Below are 24824 nucleotides of genomic sequence, written 5' to 3' on the forward strand. Positions count from 1 at the left end.
CTTGTGCTTGTGTCTGCCCCAAATGGAAAACTTAGCTTACCGTGGTTGATTTTTACTTCCTTCCTGTAGGTCTCCAAGTTCTCCTCTGTACTGTCTGTAATAGAGGCCAACCACTCAACCTGTGTTGAAATAAAACTCAGTATTTCTCATAGAATGGTGATTAAGTTCTCGGCAGATCTTCTACCTTGCTACTGAAGAGGCTGCTATACACTTGAACCAGTAGAAACACCAAAAACCATCCAGAGCATTTGAAACTCTGATTTGTCAGCAGTTTCTCATGCTCAAGGAGCATCAGTAGAAGAAATATGGCCTCAAGCAGCTGGAAACTGGTAACATTATGCTTTGGGGCAAGTCTGGTTCCTGAAGCTGGCTGAGAAAGGATTCCCCATGCCACTGCCTCTGTCATACCCTTAAGGGAAGAAACAGTTCTGCTGACCTTCCGTTGAACATCTTTCCACAACAAGTATTGGTTTTAGGCCTTCTACTTTTTCTGAATAGTGTATCAGCAACCCACAGGAGAACAGGAGAGTGTGACAGGGCTTTGCTGTAAAAGGATCATTGTTTCAAGAGGTATCAATACAAGACCATCAGCTCTCACAGACTTAAATAATTTTTTAAAAATAAAGCCTAAGGAACAGCAGAGCAGTGAAACCAAGTCTCCAGACCTCACCCTGTGCTGTTGTTTCAGGCCTGACATCTGCACGTGACCACTGGTCTCAGCCTCCTCTCTGGAGGGTGCTTCCCCCAGCACAGAGCAACCTTTGGTTTTCTATCCATTTCTCAGAAAAGAAAAACAATTAAAAATCAGCTTGTGAACTGAGGTGGGATGGTGAAGGTTGGGACTGTCCATACAGACTGGAACTGGAGCTGAAGGAGAGAGCCAAGAGAAGAGGAACCTTCTGTCAAGGTGGGCACAACCTTTCTTAGCACTTTATCTGCACCTCATAACATAAAATACAAATATCAGCAATAGTCTAAATGCATCCATGTAACACCCACCACAAAAACATGCCAGTGCTCCTCCACCAGAAAGAATTCCTGCATTTGAACTGTGTGAAGCTTCCCTGGGGGTGTCATGTAATGGTGACAACATATCTGTGGTACCTGCACACTGTTTGGCATGCATGCAGTGCTGTTGTTATGAATGTTTAAAAAAACCCCAAAACACAAAGACTTCAAAACAGTCTCACAAACAGTTTGCAAGTCTCTGACTTTAGCAGGACACAAGAATCAGTCCTGAAACAAACTGGTAACACTGCTTGACACAAGACTGTTTAGGGAGGGAAATGAAAGCAGTCTGATTTTTAGAACAGTAAAGAATATTTGGGGAAAAAAATTAGGGGCATTGAAAGCTGTTGGAGATCAGCACTTCTTAGAAGCAGCTGGTTTATTACAGTTAGGGTTCTTACATTAATATTCAGCCCTAAGGCCTACATTTTGTCAGGCTGTAAATAAGTTATGTCTGTTGAAAATGCTTTCCCCCAGTGGTGATGTTCTGCATCAGGAGGGCATCTGTGGGAGGCACCCAGTAGAGCCACTGAGGGGCAAAGGCCTTATGCTCAGACCAGAAGCCCACTACAAGGTTTTCAAATAGCTCTTCATCACAGACATAAATGAAATCCAGTGTTGGATCAGCTGCCGTGACCATCAGGCAGGGAGAAGCTTGCAGTGCCATCAAGAGAGGCTGCCAGAGCTCCGTGTTCCAGCTCAGGCAGTGGCTGTGGCCTCGCTGGCACCACGGTTCCCTGTGTCCATGCTTACAAAAGGGTGATTAACAATATGATCAAACACAAGCAACCAAATCTCACCACTCAGGGAAGTGGCAGGCAGGAGCAGAATGGCAATGTGCTGCCTGGCTTTAGAATAAATTAATATGATGTCACTCCAGCTTTTCTAGAAGTTTAAATGTTTAATAGCATTCTGCTTTTGCTTCCCCCACTTGCTTTATGTTTCATCGTGTAACAGTTGTAAACTGTACAATTGCCTTACAAGATGTTCATTACTATGTGATAAAATATTCATCAAAGGAGAGCAGTAAAACAGCAGATCTTGAGAAATACATGCCTTGAAAAGACTTGAAAACAAAGGCAAAGCAGTGTTAATTAATTAACAATAACAGAATTCTCGAGATCATGGAAACCAGGCTTTTATTCTGAAATCGTATTTGTTCCGTGTCCTATAAACTCAGATTTTAAAAGGAATGTTTTCACAGCAAACTTACATTTATGAGGCATAAAAATTAACAGATTTTTTTATGAGCACCTTTGCATGCTCAGACACAAGAACTTTTTTATCATCTTATTGTGAAATGGAAGCAATTAAGTGATGGTGATGGTCCTACATCTGTACACTTGCTGTGTCTCACTGAGGAGAGAGCTATGGCAGGGAACTCCCCATGGCTCTGACTTGGATACCTATGATCAGCACTTGGAGAGAGGCATGGCTTACGCTGAAGGTGAAGGTGACTTTACCTGCCCATGGGGACCTCTAATGGAGCATTTCCATAAGGCACTGGATGAGAAACCACCTCAGTTTTCCAAGGATAGGGTCTGGGTCTGTAGCATTAATGGTGATGTTAAGGAAGTGCAGAGAAAGGACAGGAAAAAACCAAATTACCAGGATGTACTGCTCCTTTGGGATGAAAGGTAACAATAAATAGTGAAGGACACAACCTCTAATTGTATAAACCCTAAGAATTGATTTCTTATGTCCCCATGAGGCTGTAAGCTGTTCCTATTACTAATACCATGGCCAAGTGACAGAAAATAAAATTATAGAGGTTAAACAACTCACTCATATCAGGAAGAGGAGTCAAGAGATCTGCATTTTAAATCTCTTGAGAAACTTGTCACACATAGTGCTGAGTGCCTGCAGCCTTCAATTACAGGCCTGAACATCAACCCTGCTTCTTATAATTCTTTCAGCAGCACCATTCCTGTAACAGGGGACCAATGTTGGTTTGTTTGGTTTAGGTTTTGGGGTCTTTGGTTGGTTTTGTAAGCCTACCAATACTGTATAAAGCTATAGCAAATCTTACTGTATTGCTGCTTAGAAGCAGCCCAAAATCATCTGCTACAATTACCAACCATGTTGCTTCATTATTAACTTGAATAACACCACTCTTGCTTTTAAGAACTGTAAGCTGGTTCTTGTGGGCCTTGATGAGCTGTATTTACTGAAGATGAAATCTAAAGTACCTATTTTCCCAACAACATACTGCAATTTCATTGCAATAAGCATTGCTTTCTGTTGTTTGGGTTGATTTGGTTTTCCCTTTTTACTGGACATTTATGAAATAACAGTGTCTTTTGATTTTCTAATACTCCAAAATGAAAAATATGATCATTTTGAACTATGATGGACAAAGAGAAACAGGGAAAGTGGAAAGCCAAAGGAAAGACCTTCACTTAAATGTGAGTATTGTGCAATTTAGTGTGAGTCTTAATGAAAATCTAATCAATGGCAGCTTTATAGAGGTGAAGTAAAACCAGCATGCATATGTGTAAAACAGAGTCACCAGTCACTTTAAGTCCACAATCTCTCCTGACACCGCTTCCACTAATGACATTTATAAATTGGTCCCATTTTCTCCCTGTAGGAAGTGGGGTGCTCTGATGTGCCTGTTACCTCTGCTGGTTTGGAAATGGGGGAGTAGCAGAGGAATAGCAAGGCAATAGACACTGCAGTAATTTTTCTTCCCTTTTTCAATACAAAATAGCCAATTTTAGCATTTCACCTCTGCTTTTCTGAAGAATTGTTTTAAAGCTTATAATTTTTCTACTAATTTTGATACATTGCCAGTGCTTCACAGAAACAGTGGTAGCTCTCCAGTCATCAGTGCCTCTTCACAGAAGTTCCCCTGGACTCTCTGAATGTGTTTGTTTTCTTCCCAAGTAGAATATAATTTTGTTTTCATCATTAATTATCCAGCCTGGGATTTGTTTTCCTCTTTCTGCCCTGCATCAAGTATCTTTAATTTTTCATAATTTGCTGTCTTCCTAGTAGTCTTTCTAATAATCCCAGGAGAGGTCCTTTATTAATTGCTTTCAGTGTATGGACTCTGATGCCCTTCTGCAAACTTGTTTTAAATAAGCTTGTTCCTGCATTCTCTTGTTAAGCAATAGAAATCAAATACATATGAATTATCCCAAGTATAATTTGCCCAGTTTTACATCTGGTTATAGACATAAGCCATATGAATTCCTTTTGACACTAACCCAGATGCAACCACAGCAAGGAGAGTTTTTGACCATGGGCAGAATGAAAAACACACAGGATCAGCATTTTTTCAAGGTTTGGTCCCCTGGACAAAAAAAACCTTCAAACAAACAAACATCAACAAAAAAACACCACAAAATCCAAACCCCAACAAAACCCAAATCAAAAAACTGCAAATAAAACCAAGTCCAGACAAAGAAACAAAAAAGCCCTCCCTGAGAAGTTTCACCAATGCCATAAAGCGGCAGGTCAGATGTCCAGTGTGGGAGCTTCCCCAGGGGCAGTGCTTCACCTTTGCAGATGCCCTGCTCCCACAGGCTGCCACAGCAAGGGGTTCACAGCATCCTCAGGTAACTGCCCAACACATATTTTAGTTGCTAAGGGTTAGAACAGTGGCCACTTCATGATCTGAAGTGCCTGAGATGCCCTGGGGATCCAGCCAGTGATCCTGACTCCTGGCCCTACATGGCCCAGTCCTGGCCACTCACCCACTAATTAAGTGAGGGTTGGAGGGAGGCACATTGCTCTCTGTGACACAGCAGTGACGCTGTCATATCCTTTCGTTCCTCTTCAGCCACGCTGCTGGGGCAGGGAAAGAAGGGAGGAAAGTAGGACTCAGCCTCTGGTTTTGTCAGCGGTAGTCAGTAGACCATATTTTTGCATACACCCTGCTCTGTAAAAATCTGCTAGCACCTGGACCCTGCTGTGCAGGCAGAGCTTTTTTACAACCAGCTGTTCAGGGAAATCCAGTGGATTTCTGTGCTGTTGCTGGGCTGAGGGACACTGAGGGACACTGCTGGTGGCCTGCTGACACTGCCTGGGCTGGGGAGTGAGCAGGGAGACTCTAAACACCAGGGGAGGTGACATGGGGCCACCCAAGGGGACTGAGCAGCCCAACCGTGGATGATTCTCCTGTCCCATCACAGAGGATGGTTCCTTGCTTTGGGATCTGTGACTCAGGAAGGCAATGAACTCCATGGGAAAAATTATTTCTGACTGACTTATGGCCCAGTGGCAACAACTTTATCTGCCCTGCAGCCATGCCAGGCATGGAGCTGGCCTGGGCAGGCAAGGTAGGACACCTGGAGGGATTCAATCCTTTCTCCAGCCATGGATCAACACCCACCCCAGCAAGGGTGGACAACCACTGCCACTGCCAGGGACATGCCCTCCAACCCCTCTGCAGCTCTTCCAGACACTCCTGGCTGGGGCAGGCTGAGAGAGTACGTGTCCAGCCACTGCTGGTATCTATTCCAGGACTGCAAAAGGTACAAATTTGCTTCAGTAACAGTGATCTTGGCAGACAACAGAGGCAGCTCCATCACTCTTTTTCATACATACATATTTTGGACTCCCACTGAGAGTTATTAGTTATTAAAAAGCAATCAAATGAGGCTGGCTTTGGAGTACTTTGTTAGCCATATGATATCAATTAAGCCCTAGTCTCCTGACTGCAAGGAATTGACGTTACCTCATGCACAAGCAGAATTAAATTCCTTCTCTCCCTCTCCCCCTCTTTGAAGCTGGTAATGTCAAATATCTCCCACATTCCCGGGGAAAATGTTGCAGCTATCCTGAGTATGTGGATGCTTTCAATTTGCAATTAATAGATCTGCATAGCAAATGCTTCTGCTGGAGGAGCAGCAGCAGTGAAGGAATCACTTGGCTGTCCAGTGTTAAATACCCTGGTGGTCAGTGCCCTGTCTGGCTGAGCAGCTGCCCACCAAGCCCAGGCAGCCCAGCTGGGATGTCATGCCCTTTGTTAACTCCCAGAGAAAGGGAGGGTTTTCTTCACTCACAAATAGTGGGCTGCCACTGACAGCAAACCTGCTCTTTCTCAGTGCTTTGCATAACCCAAGACAGGGCTAAGAAAGGAGTGGAAAGTTTCCACCCTCTCACACTGGAGTTCATACCCCAAATACCACACTTGAGATCAACTGGAAACCCCAACAGAAGGTTAAGGCTTGTATTGGCAATATTGATACTCTTTAGTCAGGTTTCTAAATCTCCCAAATAAGCCTCATTTAGATTTCACTGCAAATCTATTTGTTTGCTTAACAGGTATGACACGGCAATTCTTCTGTGATACTGAGAATCAGGATCATTCTCTGTGGTACCTCTGGGCTTGTCAAACTCTCTTGCACACACCACCAACCCAATCTGCCAAACTGACACCTGACCCTACAAAGAGTGTTTTGGACACAAAGAAATTGCTTAAGTGAATTCTGTATTCCTTTCCAAGGTAATTTTATCTCTTTGTGGCTTGGTTTTATCAAGCTTGTCCATTTTAATGCAAATGCTGCAATTTAAAACTAAAAAAAGGGAGAATACTTTTGTCAGCCAAGTTGACAGAGGTTTAGTATTTATTTATGCAAATTACATATTCTGTCAGAGTGCAAAATCACAAACAATTGCCAAACCAATTAATATATTTCAGATAAATAGCTTTGCCAATTAGTGAAAAAATACCCATTTTCAATTGCAATGGAAGAAAATATTTTTTCATAGGTGTGTTAAACATACAGATAGTTTTATAAGTGAGAAAACTACCATATAAAAAACCTGCTATAAGCATTACAGTTCAAAATGTGGATAGTCAAGGTTATGAACTGCGGTTTTAAGAGCAGACTTGCTAAAAGCAACAAATCACTGTGTAACATTTTGTAGTTGGGTAGCGTGTGTACTCTACACATAAACCTGCATGCCTGGCGTACCCTGTAATGAGATTTTATATCAATATATATTTTATATGTATTTTTATATGCACTATGCATATATATTTTTATAAAATTAATACTTGCTGGAAATTACTGTTTTCTCTACATTTCAGTGACAGCATCTTCATTGCTTTGTCCTGTTTCTATGACTTGAAAGAATTTATTGCCAAATAGTTCACTTTATGGGAACTCCTACAAAATTTTAGACAGATTTACTGCACCATAGACAAGATTTACCAGTATATCATGTATTCATTATTTCCATCAGTTAGGACCAGGGCTCAAGTATTGCCTTTGGGATGAGCTTCTCATGTGTACCCAGGTTTGTTGTTGGTAAATGGGGCTTTTTCCACAGTCCTAAAGAAAAGAAAGACCAAATATTTATTTGCTGAGGCCTATGGGTGGAGTGGTTTTCACTTCCCCTTCAGGTTCAGTTCAGGGACTGAGGTAATACTGACGGCTTTGATGAGGTTCCACACAACTGGATGGCAGCCAAAGATGAGACATTTCTGGATGAAAGGATCCAGCTGGTGCAGAAAACACCAAGACCAGACAAACCAGGGGTCCATCTGTTCTTATATTCTCCTGGAAGGCCTTTGACTTTAAAAAGTCTAAAAGGATATGATGGAAAGGTGATAATGCTCACCTGCACCCTCTCCACAACATATTCTCAGGAGCAGGTCACGCCATCCTCAGAGCTGGGCACAGCCAAGGGCTCCATGACCTCATCTGGACTTGCCAGTGTGCCAAAAGCTGTCACCACAGAGGACTCCACATGGAGGATAAAAGGCTCCCCATTTCCCACTGTCATAGAGATTTTAAGGAGGGGTTTTCTCTTGAAGCATTGAGGTGATGTTCAAACACTTATGTTTGGTGCTAATATCACCAAACGTCTGTAATCAATGTGTCTTCCATTCAATGGTATAAGTTGTCCAAATAGCCTTAGGTTTGACATTTTTGAACTTTGGACTGCTTGATTTTCTAAAGGCAATGTAAAAAAACCTGAAGAAAACAATATTTATCACCAAGGAGAGGTTTTTAGGAAAAATCCCCAGCATCTATGGTTTTTCTATGGCTATTTCCATGTCTATTTCTACAACTCAAAGTAGGAGAAGCTGCAAGAAACTTTTCATGGGACCAAATCCTATTCAAGATCACTAAACCAACTTCCAAAAGCTTTAGCCCAAGTTCATTTACTTGTGAGCTGAATTTTTAAAAAATAAAAATGCCAGAGCCAACATACAGCTCTGAGCAGACAGAGAATCTATCATATTCTTATTTTATGATTCTGTTGCCAGAGGGAACCTTCTATCATAACTGTGCTGTCATTGCTGCATTCATTAAAGAAGAAAAAAGGAGGGAAATTATATTGCTCAGGCAGTGCTTCATTTCTGATGAGGGATCCCATACAGCCTGGGAGTCAGGCAGGGACATGAAAGCCCTCGGAGCGGCCCATGGCACTGGGTGGCCTCAGCAGCATGAAGGTGATACTCCTCACTTAGCCACTCCATGTGTTTGAATGGCAAAGCCGGGTGGTGGTCTGGGCTGCTCCCTGAGGGCTTCTTAGGCTACAGATAGGCAGCAGCAGGAGTGGAGCTCAACTCACTGCCCAGAGCCCCAGCTTGTGCCCAGAGCACGGCTGTGGATACTGAGCAGCCATAACCCAGCAGCTCTGTGTCAGTGTGAGCCTAGGGGGAGGATGAGATAGAAAATACAGTGGTTTTTTTCTCAGAATAACAACCCTTTTCTTCCTCACATGGGCTGTGTGAACAGAAGAGTTTCTCACCTGAACAACAAATTGCTCAGTGGTTGTTTTTATCCCAGTGGAAGAGCCAAAACTTAGGATTCTTTAAGCTGAGTGTCTCCTCCCCTGTGTCTGCTGTCAGCTGCTTTGGGCATCACTGGCCAGACCAGCAGGAGCTGCATCACACCTTTCAGGCTGGATCATGCTGGCATTTACAGGAAGTAAGGGGGATTTAAGGTAAAATCACAACATGAGTGAAGCATCCTGGCTGCATGTAAGTCCCCATCAGATGGCACGCAGTTTCCAAAGGAATGCAGGATACATCCTTGCACCCTTCAGGACAGTGAATAAAAGCAGACTGTGACTGTGCTCCTCCTTTGAAGAGTTCTTACACCCAGAGGGGGCTGGAGGGCCTGGGAAGCTGGGAGCACATGGGCATGGCAGATTACTGCAGCCATGGGGATGGGCATATTGGCACTTGGGCACCAAGACATTCTTTGGGAGGGGAAGCTTTAAAGCAAGGGGAGAGATAATTGTATTTTCTAAGTTGGAAAGATGACTGAAGAATTTTAGAAATGTTTCATCTAAATGCTGAGCTCTCAAGAAGCTGCAGCCAACCTCCTCACTCTGTGTGTGCACTTACACTCTACAGGCATCAGACAGCTGGGAAGAAATGTGTGTGGAAAGAATCTTGTGGAGTATATTGGCTTTTAATAAAACAAACTCTTTCTGGGGTAATCTCTACTAATTTCTGTGTTCTTAGGATGATCAGGAACCAGCTTTTTATGCATTGCTAAATATTTGCAGCACATTATTACTACTTCCTGCAGCTGAGGCCAAATTTTAAAAGATGTTTAGATACCTCATTCTCCCTAAAAACAGTATTTGCTAATTAGCACATGTATTTATCTTCACACATATATAAATAGTTTGCATATTTCTGATGCCCTGCACAAACATCCACCTTGGTCTTCAGAAAATTGTTTAGAAATTAGAGGAGTTGAGGAGGTACCTGCCTGCAGATCAATTAGCATCCCAAATTAGTGCTCTTAGACACTAGTTGCACTAGTTGTTCTAGGTCCAGACACAGCTGGACTTTTCCTGGTGGAAGTTTGACCCTGCCGTAAGGTGAGTAAGTGACCTGTCTCTGCCCTTACCCCCTTCAAATTTAATCTTTAGAGGGTTGAATATATGTTTATGGGATTGGGGAAATTGAGAGTGGCTTTTTCACTGGAATTTGTTGTGGTGATTAAGGGGAAAAGGCATCAGAATTAGGATGAAACTAATGCAAACAGCATCTTCAAAAATGGGTATTTTCATGTTGTACAGAGACTAAGAAGAAAGATCTGAGCTTCTGCCCTTTTTTTCTTCATTGCAAATTTCAGATCAAATCCAGCACTGGTCTTATCTTTGGAAGTTCCTTGGTCTTTTAAATCTGAGATTTCAACATATTTCCAGCAAGGTAAGATGCTTTTTATGTGCTACGAAAAGGGATGGATGATGAAAATAGTCAGATTTTCTCCTTTCCTTCAGGGTGATGTAGATAAAGTGTGATTCCTCTGAAGCTGGTGCAGGACCTGCACCAGAGGATATGGGTAGATGCAGATAGGGCTGATTCTTCTCCTGTGGTTTACATCTGAGCCACCCGTTTGGACTCACAGAGAAGAAGTGGGAAAGAGGAAACAAAGGAGACAATTCTGTCTCAGCTGTCAGGAAGTAGCAGGATGCTCAGAAGCTGCTTGCTGGGCACTTTGGCCAAATCACTGAACAGCTTTCTCTGAGCCACTGAGGTTTTATGTGTTGCTCGTGTCCACAGCTCAGGAGGCCATGTTTGCCAGCCGACCCCACACAGCGTGGTGGGCACTGACCGTGGCTGCTGCGAGCTCTTCTGGTTGCTTGCCAGGGCAGAGCCTTTTTCTGTTGCTTGTCAGCAAACCCTGGCACTGCTGATGGGTGGCCTGGCCCAAAAGCACAGCAAGGACCATGCTGGATTGCCCATGTGATTCAGAGCTGCTGCACAGGGATGGAGTGACTGTTCACTGTGATTTCTTTCCTGCTGACACTGTGCTCTGCAAATTATGAGCTGTAAAAAAAATATGTGGGGAAGTTTTAGGGTCAAGTAAAGGACTGCGTTAAATCCATGGACCATTTGCCAGTAACGGCAGGAATACAGGACAGCAGGGCTGGATCCTTGTATGTGTGTATCTGCGTATTTCCATCAAAGGCAGTCATTTGTCATTGTAAGCTTGATCAGGTTTTTGCCCTAAAGATCCTGTAAAACATCTCTTTTTAGAGTGATTTTTTTTGGTTTTTTTTCTGTTGAAAGTTGGACTGCTCCTAAAGGTGGTTATGCTTGCGGCAGCTGGAAAGAATTTAGGGTAATTGCCTACCCTTATAGATTTTATGGACAAAGCATAAAACAGAGCAGTGATGAGGGGCACAGCTTGGGTCTCTGTTTCAGACAGGCCATGTTCTCTATTGGGGTACAGCCCCAAAGGAAATGCACAGGTATGCAGAAACACATGAAATGCCACCAAAACAGTGTCTCCTCAGCAACCTTCCAGAGCACAGTCCTGCAAGGAGCTGGTAAGTTACCCTGAGAGCTCACTGTGCTTCAGCCTCATGCTAAAATGCAACTGGTGTTGTCCTAAAGCCAACCCAGTAGGCAAAGGCTTTGTCAATAATATTTCAACGGGCTGGCATTGCCTGTGGCCATGCCAGGCTGTAGCCAGGGCAGGTGTGGGTTTCATGGCTCTGTGTGTCCAGAGCTGATTGCCATTACTTTCATGACTGGCACGCAGAGATGCTGTCCCAGTCAGGTCTTGCATCTTTATGAAGTATTAAATAGCCATCACACATCTCACTGGGGAAGACCAAGAGAACATTGGGTCTTCTAATCCAGATGGTACTAAAAACAAGTTTTCTTACAAGGATGCTCCCACCTCATGCTGGATAATCATCCTCTTGCACAGAGACCCATTCCATCTTTATTTTCAGAGCAGGAGATGGCCAGTGACCATACTGTGCCCTTAAAAAAAAAAGACAAATGATAGGTCTGTGATTTCAGTGCTATGAATATCACTTATTGTCAAGGTGGGAGTTTGGAGCCAGAGAGCAGTGCAGGCAGCAAGGTGCCAGCCAGCCTGCTTGAACTTCAGTCCCTCTGAGCCAAGAAATACTCTAATTATTTTATGCAACATGTGGCCCTTTGATTCTGGCAAGCAGAAGCAGAGAGAAAGTTGCTATGCAACCAGGCAAGCAGCTGCTGAGCCAAGGAGTCCAAGAACTGGGAGCTTTTACAAACAGGAATTGTTTTGAAAAATACAAACAGGCAGAATTTTATGGTTGTTCCAATTTTTGTGTTTGTCATCATCTTCCTTCTGAATTTATTTAGTCAATGTTGGTGAAGGGTTACAGAAATGTTGCCTCAGGTGCAGGCTGGCAGCCTGTTTTGGGAGTTGTAAAACTATAGGAATTTGGCTTTGGTGACAGTGACATTCTGTCTGTACAGCTGACAAGGGACTTTAATTATTTTAGTCTAGGCTTGCACTGAGCCCAGAGCACTCCCCCTGCGACTGCAGAGCTGTCTGGGGCACGATGTCTCTCTGGCAGCGGTGCTGGGTCACCACAAGGTTGTGCCCAAGGCCAAGGCTGGCAGGGATGAGCTGTGCAGAGGGGCATCCCACGCTGCCTTTGTTCCTAAACCAAAATGAGCTCCAGGGTCCCTGCAGGGACCGTCACCCTGGGGAAAACATTTGTTCAGATGAATGGCTGAATTTTGCTCATGTTTTCTGTGAAAATAAATGTGGCTGTCTTCTCAAAGACTGGGCAACTAGCAAACTGGTGCTACTCCTCTGCTCAGATGTAGTTTTAGTGCTAGCAGGGAAGCCTGTCTGGCATTAGCTTTTTATTAAATAAATAACTGAATAAATGGTAGTGAAAAACAAGCTCCCTTTTCTTCCCTCAAATATACACAGTGAACTAGCAAAGGTCACTGACAATCATTTTAGTGGAGTTACAACTGAATTACAACTGGACACAAAACACAAGCTCAGACTACCACTCAGGCTATTTACCTACTTCATAAATTCCAAGAGAGGTGTGCATTCAGGGCTGTAAACAAGTCCTTTACCATCCCTTCCCATACAGGCTGTAGACACTGTTTAGACACTCTGACTTGGAAGTAATGTACTGGAATAATCACTTCTCCCACTGCACCACAACCTAATTCACTGCATGGCAGAGGGGGGCGTTAGGCGAAGTCCCTGCAGAGGCAGATCGATGGTTACAGAATTGCCAAGGAGGGCCACAAATCCTTCATCAACTTACAGCCAGGGTGTTCAGGCTGCTTCCTCTGGCTCTTTTTGATAAAATCTAGACAGCAAATTATCATATCAAAGTATAAATTCAAAGTAGCAGAGTGATAATCATCTCCAATTCCTAGTGGATAAGCAACTAATGAGAGATTTGATGAACTACAAATGCAGGAGATAACAAAATAATTACAAAATGGCAAACTGTTGAAGACTTTTAGGAAAAAGGATAAGGAGAAAATTTTTAAGAGGTGCTTTTTACAAGGAAAACATGTATCAACAGTCTATCTTTGACCAGGTACATTAGAAAAATTATACCAAAGCATGTTAGGAAGTGTTCAAGGCCAGGCTGGATGGAGCTCTGAGCAACCTGGTCTAGAGGGAGGTGTTCCTGCCCATGGCAGGGGGGTTGGAACCGGATGATTTTTAAAGTATCTTCCAACCCAAACCGTTTTATGATTCTATGTCCACCTGGTGTTTTTCCTTGCTCTGCATGTTTCTTAAATTTTATTTTAGCAAGACACCATTGTGATTTTTTAATAGCAAAGCTCATTTTCCTGTTGCAGTAATTAAGAATCTAATTTGTCTGTTGATGGTTTTGGATGCTCAGAGTAAACACAGTGAACGGGTAATGGTGCAGGCACCCAGGAAGCCTTTCAGTCCAAAAGGCTCTTAAAATTATCTGTTATAAGATGTTAAATCAACAAAGGAGGTGAAGGGGGAAAATGACAGAGGTTTCTGCCTGTGAAGCTGCAAAATGTCTGCCTGGAGCTGGGAACTGGTGAGTGACGAGGCAGTGGGTTTGGGTTTGCTGCTGGCAGGTACGTGTCATGCAGAGATCCACTGCAGGTGTCTGAAAGGGGAGGAGCTACAAGATTGAGTTTTTGAGGCAAGATTGTATCAGATAGGAGAGGTAGTGCTGGTAAGATTTTTTTAATGGCTCAATATATAAGAAAATTGCATCTTACAGATATCATGCAGATGGAATCTGCAAAATGAAGCCATGCCCTGACCTTGGAGAAGGAGACTGTGCTCAGGTCCTCCCTCTGTCTGCCTGAGGGGACCATGCTGGTTGCACTGGAGACTGAGGCAGCTAAAGGAGGTTTGGAAAGGGGCTGGAAGGAGGGCTTGGGCTCTGCATGTCAGGGCTCCGCCCATAGTGAGAAAAAGACACCAGGAACTGCCCAAATGGCTGAGATTTAATTTGGGTAGAAACGCAACAGCTGGGGAATGGCAGAAAGGCAGATGGGAGCTGAGTTGTGCTCCAGGAATGAATCCCTCACAGTTGTGCTGTAGGATGAAGAATCCCTCATTCACTCTGACTTTACGCTGGGTGACAGCTCAGGAACAACAAACCACCCCTGGGGAGAGGAAAGCGCTGTTCCACGTGTCTGTGAAGCCAGCACTTGTCTCCTGATGAGTGCAGTTTTGGTGGCTGATCTCTGAAGACTCCAGCCTTTCTCCAAACACTGTAAATTGTTGGAAATCCTTGTTCCAAAGAGCTTGCAGTCAGAATCAAAAGAAGACAGAGGCAGTTCAAAAGAAACAAGGACAAGAGAAATTTAAGTGTATGTGATATTCAAGATGTGATTAATTGTAAATAATGATTTGCCTGACCTTGGCACTGCTCCCAGGAAGTCACACCAGCTCAAGAATGCAACATGATGACGCACTACTTGAAAATACTGTGCCAAACCCCACCTGGTTCCTGTTTAGCTGAATGTCTTGTTGACATCGCTCATTTGTTCTTCACTCCATGAAAACTCATGGACTCACTGATGGATGCAGCTGGATGGAGCTACTTGGCAAACACTAATGGTTTTAAAAGGTTTAATAAAGTACTAATTAAAGGAAGGGGAAAAAACAGAGCTCAGAATTGTCTGCGAACATGTGCATTGTTTTTTTTCAACATCTTGTAAATTAAGTAATTTAAACTGATTGACAAAAACTAGTTCCTTTTTTTTTTCCAATGTGCCTTTGGGATGTTTATGGAAACTAGTTCGGTGGGCATGCCCAAATACTGACAATGCTCCTTGTCTCTTCCTTAAGGACCTTGTCAGAGCTTGTGAAGACAGGATTTCTCCGAAACCTGCAAGTGAACATCAACTTGTTTTTTGAACCAGAGCTTCACGGGGGTGCCCTCTGAAAGCCCAGCTAACAGCAGATACAATGTTCATGAAGTACTAAATATCTATATTGGTTTTTTTCAGGAGTATGCATTGAAAATCTTTTCATACCTCTTACAAAAATACAGAGATGTATTTCAACTGCTGTCATCCCTCTTAGCCTCCTGCAGACCATCTGACCCATCAGCTTGGCTTGCTACTGCTGCAAAACTGGGGTTTAACTTCAGGAATGAACTTAGAGGTGAGCTTAGGGAAGATACCCAGGTGGAAGGCATCCCCTCACAGATCCACATGCCATTTTGTCCCCTTTTAAAAACAGTGTAATTTTCTTAAGTAATAGTGGCCTGGTGTTTGCTCTTATTCCCTTTCCTTTCCAAAGACATTTTGGACTTCTATAATGTTTTGTGTGTTGGGGGGGAAAGTCATGCACATGTGGATATTTGTGCCTATATACCTGCCTTTCTGTCACAGATTGCTGTGGTTGCTACCTACTCATGATGGAGAAAGCAGGGCTAAAATGCAGCTTGAAGGGATACAGAAAGCTGGAGAGCCTGGTGGTAATAATTAGCATCCCTTGAGGAGTGACTCCATGTTCCTGAGCTGACCCCCAAGGTAAACGGCACGTGCTTTGCTGGAAATCCTCTGAATCAAGCTTGTCTCTTTCGGTTGTGCAAATGAACTTTGATAGTGAAACACCTGTGATTTTCAAGTTTGACGCATCTAATGAACCTCTGCCCCTTCAAATTTGTACTGAACATCTTCTCTGTGTAACCAGTGAGTAAGAGGAACAAAGTTCAAGTATCTTCCCTCGTCCTATTTCCTGACAAGATAAATAAATATTGCTAAGTTACTTTTTTGAGAGAAAATACAATACTCTCTGGCTTTCAATGAGCAATTGTGAAATAAACTGTTTCCTCTGTTCTTCAAAAAAAAAACCAGTTGTAGTTGATCAAATAAGAAATATGAGGAGGACAATATAGTTCCTTCTGAGGTCGAAGAGATTGTGCTGGGACTCAAAAACTCAGTAAAATCAAACCCAGAACAATCCCAAATGATGACAGCTGAATGGAATGGCAGGGATTGTTCTGAAAGTCTGAAGTTCTACAGGAACTGATGTTTCTGAGTCATCCAAGATCCCCTATTGGTAAGCATAATAACAAATTGGAGAAAATGTCTAGAGGACCATCCATAAGAAAACAAATCATAGGGAACTTTGCCAAGATGTAACTCAGACAGGCAATTAAACAGGGAAAGCATTCCTGCCTTAATCTTACTGTGTGTTTGTTGGTCTTAAACTAGAATTAGAACTTGTAGATTTATGACCTGTATATAAAATAAATAAAAAATCCCTGCTAGAAGAGAGATTCTTTTTTGCATAAAAAGTGATGTTTGACAGAGATGATTGTGCACTACAAGATTTGACTTTCAAATATTCTCACAAATCAATTTCTTGATGAACCCATTTTACTATTCTGAACCCCAAAGAAAAGCATCCCCGGGTGATAGAAACTGAAGCCCTGACCTGAAGTCCTGTTTCAGTTGGCAACTGGAATTCATTAATCCAGGCCAAGTGTGGCAATAGGAGCATGGCAAAAAGAGTATAAATACCCTACATACCTTAAAATCAAGCCAACCCTTCCCTTGCCCTTAGTCCCCAGATCCCTAGAGATCCTTCCCTCTAAATTAGTGCTCCTCCTTTAGGCTCAAAACTCTTAAGTACCTGTAGAATATCTCCTGAACCACCTCCTGACCCATTTTTTTGTATATTTTGTAAGCTTGATTCACCTTTTGCTACTGAAACTCTGCCTTTTTTTTCAGGGCGAGAGTGACAAAGCCTGTGTTGGAAAGTTTCTCCAGTTTGTAAAATTACTGACTTTTCACAGGTGCTTTGCACTCAGGGGCAGGTATCTCAATCTGCTGGATGAGCCAGAACCTGCCCATGAAAGACAGGGCTGGGTGACAAAGAAGGGTGTTGCTGATGCCTCTGTGCAGCTCTCCTGGCTTCAACATTGGGATGTTTCCCTGGAATTGGTTTCTGTATTGAGGGAGGCATGGGCAGCAACTATCTGCCATTAAGAGAGGGAATAAGAAAAGCTGAATACTGCCCTGAGTGACTCTGATGCCTCTGCTCACTCCTAAACCATGGGGATTGTCAGGGCTTAGCAGAGATGTGGGCTGAAGGAAATCTGAGCTGGTGAATGACCTTCAACTTCCAATCTTCTGCAATTTCATGTGAAAATACCAAATAACAGGGCGGATATGGGGTCACGAAAAAAGCTCTGTTTCTAAAGGCACTTTTCAGAAGAACCTCATTTTAAGGCAACACTAGCCCTGCAAATAACTTATTACACTTATTTAAAAGACGCTCATGAATAATTTATACGGCATTAACTTGTAAATGTGATAGCTTTTGAAATCATTAGGCTCCAGTAGCTTGCTTTGTAAGTCCATGGGCTGGATCTCATTATTAAAAGCTAATTAGCTCATTCAACTGGAACACATTCTATCAAATAGCTATGCCAGTACTCTTCTTTTCATTACAACAGATTATATTAATTCTAAAAATATTCCAGAAATGGCATAATGGAAATATTTAATAATAAAGATATAACATTCTATACACGTCGATAATTTCATTACTACTTTAACAGGTTTTCCAAAACTGGGTGAGATTTCAGGATTATGATTATTTTTATTAATATTTGGTATTAGAAATATCTGATATATACATAATTTATTTAAATATTAAAGATTATACCTTATACATGGGATGGATGTTTTCAAAGTGTTCATTTGGATGTGTGAAAAGCTTGGATCTTTGTTTAAAAAGTTATGCTCCTAAAGTTAGATTTCAAAGCCATGTTTGGCACTAGAAAGGATGGCGATCACAAGTAAGTGTGAGCAACATGCCCATAACAGCAGGGTCAAGGGGTGGGGCAATGCATAAGGCTGCTCTTGCCCCAGCTCACAGGGGAATATGGTGGCCATCAGTCAGTTGCAAAGTCTATTTTTTTTTTCCACAAAAAAGTGGTTTTTTTATTTGCTGTTGAATTTCAATATGGAGAAAACACTGCATTTTCCTTCTCCACTGTTCTTCCTATGGGTGTCATTCCAGCCATTGTGAAGAGAAATTCGAGGAGAGGAAAAATAGGCACTGACTGAGCCTTTCCCACCTCCGGCACTGGAGCAGGAGTCACAGCCAGCACAGCTCCACAAGTGCCAAAGCCAGGTGTCAGAAACAGCCCAAGAACTCACCTGGGCAGCACCATGGGGAAGTTGATCTTTGCACAAATGACTTGTTCCCAAGTCCTCCCATCCCACGTTGCCTATGAAAATAATCACAGTGTACCCATCCAGCACAATATCAGAGGAGATGTTCTGTAGGATGTGTCTTTTTTCAGCATAAAGCAAAATATCATTTAGGTCCATTCGTGCTAAAACCCTGGCTTAGGGAGAAGAGCCTCGGTAGGAAACAGTTGCCACTGGGTATAAGAAAAAAAATCCAGCTGGTTTGATAGTATTTATCTGTTGTTGGATTTGTAAAGTATTTGCTACATAAATTATCCAAACATTCTTTTTTTCCCCCAATATTTTGGGTTTATATTTGTCTTTCCTTCAAATTTAAACATTTTTAAACTTCAGTACTTTTAAATCCCTATTACCAGCTTTTAAAGGGATTAGGGTAAATGGCTTTTATTCTGCAGTCACAATATTATTGCTTTCAAATACATCTTCTTGGATTTCCTGTTCAGAAAGAAAAAAAAAAGGAATTTAAATAATTCACAGCAAAGCTATAACGTCTGATTCTGCCCTGATGAATGTTTCCCTTTAGGAAAGACAGTTCTCTTAGTAATGTAACATCTGGCTTTCATCTTGAATAAATACAACAACTCAAAAGCAGGAAAAAAAGAGTAGAAAAATGTTAATTTTCTGGCATATCAAGCAGCCAAAAGGCCAAATTACCAGAAATAATATCTAGCAAGCAATGCTGCCTGAGAAAAAGCCATAAATGAATCTTTTGGGACAAGTTGTTTCAGACGATCCACTTGGTCACCCGGAGAGTGGAGAGGAGAGGGATGGCGAGAGGAGCAGCAAACAGCTCGGATCTGTGGCCCTGCACATCCCAAGAGCCGCTGTTGGAGGGCCCTTCAGGAGCCTTCCCTGCCGGAAGTGCAGCAGGAAAGCTGTGCAGTCCCACTGGCTGCTCTGTGCCAGAGCCACATCCCCTCTGGCATGTGCAGCTGCCCTTGGCTGCCCTTTGCCTTGTCAGACGACATGTCCCACCCCTGCAGGACCCATCTTGAGGGTCTCTTGCCTTTTAAAATGCAGTTTCAAGAACTAGACTTGGTGTTTAGAGAAAGTAAAGAAGATTTAATCATTTTTTTACTTTAATCAATGAATTTTTTTAATAGAAGCCAAACAAGAAATAAAACCTACAAAAAAGAAGTCCTCCAGAGAAGCAGAGAGGAGGGCAAGGGTTTGACAGATGTCCCAGAGTCATTTTGTTTCCCTGGCTGCAGGGTGGGAAAGTGGACATATGCGTGTGCTCCTGATGGAGGTATGGGCCCCAGTCAGCAGCTGCCATGAGCAAGGTCTCTCTGGATTGAACCCAGTTCATATTTCTTGCCCCTCGCCTTTCCTGTGGGGAGTGCATTGATCTATCCATCAGTGAGCAGACAGACCAGGCTGGCCAGAGCAATGCAGTTGGATTTTTATGTGCTGGCAGTCCCCAGTTGTTATCCCTGCTGGATGGGAGTGCTCTGGACACGCCACAATGGGGCAGGGACTGCAGCTCTGCTGGGGTGGCAACTGCAGTGTGGAGGTGATATCACAGGGACCTGCTCAGCTGCTGGGAGGTTCCTGAGCAGAGTTTGTTGCAGCTTAGAAAATCATGGTGTTCACTGCAGCTGCTGACTGGAAGCTGAGCCCAGCCTGCATGGGAGAGGTTGGCAGGAGGGCAGTTGGATATAAACGCCTTTTAATTTCTGTTCTGTTTGAGCTACAGTGTAGCACTTTGATCTGAAAGCTCTCGTAATTTAGAAGTTTTAAATTTAATGTTATGACTTTGACAGGCAGCTAATCTCATGTTTAACTTTCATGAAGACTTACCTATTGTTATTTTTAAATTTTTTTTTAAAAAATAAATTCTTTTGGCCTTGCACTGTAATGGCAAAGTCCTGGGAAATGAACCCAAGAGCTGGATCTGTCTCAGGGTCTTGTATCTTCTCCCTTTATTAGGTCTGCTCCTGTCAGCCTTAAAACTGCAGCTTCACACCATGCCCCTATAAGGTAAAATTCAATTCCTCCTTTCTGTAGAAGGAAAAACTGAAGCACAGAGCAGATAAATTACCTGCCCAAGGTCAGAGTGTGACTGAAGGAGCACTAGCACACTGATGAAACCATTTCTATGCCATTTTGATAAGCCTGAAAGTGGCTCTTCTTAGGAAGCACTGGAATGGAATATCTGCAGCAATTGGAAAATACTGTTTTACCCCTTTTTCATGTGTACCTTTAATTCTTTATAGCAAACCTTTACATAAGCCTTGGTGGTAAATTTTGGCTATTAGTGGGTAAGCATGAATGAACAAAAGTAAATTTATAGGGAGCAGGCAAAATGCTGCAAATAAATGCTGCAAAATGCTGCAAGAATACAATAAATAAATTTGTCTTCTATCCTGCAAGACCACAGGGACTCAGCCTGCCATACAGAATTCCCACTCACCCTGATTTCTGTCTTTCATCAGTTTCTGAGGTGAGTGAGACCAGGAGGGTACAGTCAAGTTTTCTCATGATGGCCTGTTTCCATTAACTGAAAGCAAAGGCCTCACATGTCAATATCCTATGTTTCAAGAAGCTATTAGTTATTGACTTGACTTTTGCTTGACAAGTACAATATTGTTAATGAAAAGAGAGGAGTCACTTTGTCACTATGGTGAAAATACAGAGAAAGATTTCTGTTGTGAATTAGACTTGTTTCCTCCTGAGAAAAAACAGTGTCTTATGACTCTTCTGTTCCTAAACATATAAACATCGGTTGCCCAGAAAAGTGACATCAAAATGAAAGAAGGCATTTCAGTCATCCTTGCCCACATGTCAAGGCAGTGGAATTTTCAGTGCTTCCTTTTATTCCCCTAGCACCTGATTTCTCACGGTTTCACCTCTGGCCCCTGAGAGCCAGGCAAGTCACTCACTCACCTGCATCTTCACTTTCCTTCCCTGTCAGCTCTCAAAGTAACTAAGTCGCCTGGTTCTTACACTTCAGTGCATTTTGCTGATAATTCTCATCTGGTGATAGGTTTTAGTGCACTAGATTGCTGCAAAGGACTCTTGGTGAAATACCATGTTTAAAACAGTGATTATTTGAAAACTCTGTAGAGAAGGAAGTTAGCTTAACAGAGATTCATAACTCCTTTGAGAGCTTATCCCAGTTCCCCCCAGCATGGGGCGGGGGGGGGGTTGCTATCACTGAGCCCAAACGGAACATGGTGAGGTGAGGTGCTCAATGTGCATTGATATTGAATGCTGCTGAATCCTTAGGTGGGACCAAGAAAACAGAGATGCTCTCAGGACTAATTGCAGCTCTGGAGGTTTTGTGCAATTAGGAGGAAAATCCATCCCTGGATTCAGATACTGATACTCTGGGGTTTACTTTTTCATCTTGAAAGGCATACAGACCATGACAGTGGTTTTAACTGGAACACATACAAGTTGATTTTTCCCACTCTCTCTGTATGTCTGCAGGAAATTACAATCGGGAAAGAGCCAAGCTGTGATAACTCCATCACCGCAAGGGTTTGTCTCTTGCTGCCTTTAGCCCTCCATTCTGATGTGTCTGTGTTAACCTCCTCTTCTCTTTCCAATTACAGCTCTGGCCCTGGCGCTGGGAGCAGCAGGGCCTGTCCCTGCAGCACCGGCCGCCCTGCAAGCGCCACCATGGCATCAAATAGCCCCAATGATGATGGGGAAAGCAGCAGCAGGAGATGTGAGGAATTTTTCCCAGTCACGGGACTTTCTTAGCAGGATGTACTATTCAGTCTTTCCATTTGTAATCATCACAGAGTGAGTCTTTCCTTACAAGAAAGAGAGGCACAGCCCTGCTGACATTGAAAGCTCTGGCAGAATGCTGCAGACATCAGTGGGGAAAAGACCATATTTTAATGGGTTTTGTCTCTTAAGTAAAACCTCAAAATGAATTATTTTCTCCTTGTGTATAATTGTTTCAGTAATCTGAAAACATTTATTTCTGTCACCTACAGATTAATTCCTCCCTTTGACAGGGAGAGAAGTGAAGTTCACAGTCTGTACCGATACCATTCTTTTTGGGAAAAGGGAGTCTTAAAGGCATTTTTCTAAGTGATTAGAATTATTTTATTAATTAAAATTAGAATTCTAAGTGATTAGAGTAACTCCTGGGTAACCCAACTGCACTCAAGTGTCACCTCACTCAGGGGCTGCCCCACTACTATGGTCATTAAAAAAAAGCTCAGCATTTACATGAGGCTGGGTTAAAACTCATCTTTGTGAGAGACTGCATTATTAGAAAAACCTCACAGCCCAACATCATTCCTGAAATTAGTTATGTAATGGGCTTTTTGACTTTTTAATTATTATTATTTTTGACCATGTCATTTAATGTACATAAATAAGGAGAAGGTGCTGCTTCTTTGCTGCAGTAGTGGAAATCAGCTTGTATAGTAATTGCCTTTTGCTTGGCTACTGGCTCTGTTTTCACATAGAAAACCGTTATAAAAAACTTCTTTTAAAACCACATTGCAATAGTTTGAATATTATTGCCAAATTAATTATGACACTATTGGTAGTCTCTTGATCTTTGAAAAAACTTTCTCTTCAGCCTTCTGAGAAAGGTAGAGAGCAGAAGATGGAGCAAATTCAAGAGCTGAACATTTGAAAATTAAGATCATCTGAAGATCCAAATCCCCACGGCAGAGAATGGCTGTAGCCATGGGCTGCGGGACTGCCACTGTCTCAGCTGTTTTTTCCAGCTCTGCAGGCAACCTGTGCATAAAATCTCTTGTTCTTGCTTTGCTCATGGCTTGGAATACCATATAATAACTATCAGCACTTGTACCTTCACTGGAACTCATTTTGTCTCAGGTATCTTTAAATGGGAGTGAAAGTGATATTGGTGAAACCCATCAATGCAATGGAACAGTTTTAGTGAGCAGGCAGACACTGGACACTTAGTATTTCCCCAAATCTACTTAATAACAATCCCTTGTATAACATGGTCTACTCCTGCCATTCATTAAAATCTGTAATTTGGGGGGAAGTAAGAAAAAGCAATATGTTTGAGCCTCAAAGGGTTTCAGCAGGGTTCAGTTTGTTTAAGTTGTCAAATGTTTATTAATTTCTTTCAGAAGAAAATCCTTATGCTGTGTTGCAGAAGGATATTTTATTAAGTTCAGACAAACTGAACTGGCTTTCAGCAAATAGCATTTGGCTCTTGAACCAGGAGGAAGTAGCTTGGTAGGGTGTCATCATATTACAAAAGTGATATTGTGGCTAGAGGTCAGAAATTCTGGTATTTGTTCATTTGTATTGAATATATTGAATTTGTGATGCATTATCTGAGTTCCTGTCAGTGTTTTTCTCAATCAGAATTTCACCCTAGTCCAGAAGGAAATACAGCAAGCAGTGTGTGGTCTGTGCTCCTAGAAACAAAGGGCTTCTGAAAATGTTGGTATCACTGTGGGTGGGTCCAGGACACAGGAGCTGCCTGGGGTGTGCTGAGCACGTAGCCAGCCCCTGCCTGCCCTGGGACCCTGCTTTGAGCCTCATAAAGGCAGCCAGCTGCTGCTCGCCCCAAATGGGTGAGAGGCACAACCTGGAGGGATTTCAGACATCTTCATCCCTTCGGGACAGCCTCTTGCACAGCCACCCAGGAAAGGCTGTTTCTCCCTATGCTTAGAATTTGGCTATAAAACCCCCAGACCTCCTGCCAGCTACAATAGTTAATGTGCCAGTTAGCTTTTCCTCATCTTGGGCTGCTGCATTTCTTGGTGTCTTCACTGCATGTCCCACTGAGGCCATTTTGCTGCTGCTTACTCAGACCCTGGGTAGCCTGGGGGTGTGGCCCCGGTGTGGGACTGTGGGAGGGCGGAGGCTGCTGCATGTGCAGTAATCAATAGCTTCTCTGCCAATTACTCCTTCCAGGCCGAGGGGAATCTGGCTTGCACTTGCTTCCTGGAAAATAGTGTCACTGGCTCATCCCAGGAAGTGTTCAAGGCCAGGCTGGATGGGGCTCTGAGCAACCGGGGCTAGTGGAAGGTGTCCCTGCCCATGGCAGGGGGTTTGAAACTGGGTGATCTTTAAGGTCCCTTCCAACCCAGGCCATTCTGTGATTCTATGAAATTCAAATCAACTGCTCATCTTCATAAACCACCCAAAATTGTTTCTCCTCCTGTGGTGGAAAGGTCCCTGTGTCATGTCTCCCTGTGGATTTGCTGTCAGGGTGAGAACATCTGCTTCTGCTTTCAGTTCCCAAACACCAGTATATGGCGAGACAGGCTCAGCCAGTGGTGTTTCCATACATTTATGGTTATCCCTTTATTAATGATAGAACAATCTCATGGGCAGGGATGAAGCGAGGGGAGGGAGGAGATGACAACATAATTCTGGTTGGATATATTCTATTTTCTTATATAAATATTAATTATTTCACCAAGAATTGCAACTGATTTATCTG

General features: G+C 42.8%; 1 long non-coding RNA gene across 1 annotated transcript in view; it reads left to right on the forward strand.

Annotated features, from left to right (window-relative positions):
* Positions 1–24824, forward strand: part of LOC104693442 — a 35735-nt gene continuing 10911 nt past the window's right edge. Inside the window, exons 1-5 of the long non-coding RNA XR_002046957.3 lie at positions 1–907; positions 6280–6460; positions 10065–10141; positions 15203–15359; positions 15590–15730. This is a non-coding gene — a long non-coding RNA (uncharacterized LOC104693442). The remainder of the gene's footprint in view (positions 908–6279; positions 6461–10064; positions 10142–15202; positions 15360–15589; positions 15731–24824) is intronic.

This window comes from Corvus cornix, chromosome 9, assembly GCF_000738735.6.
Source record: "Corvus cornix cornix isolate S_Up_H32 chromosome 9, ASM73873v5, whole genome shotgun sequence".
NCBI lineage: Eukaryota > Metazoa > Chordata > Aves > Passeriformes > Corvidae > Corvus > Corvus cornix.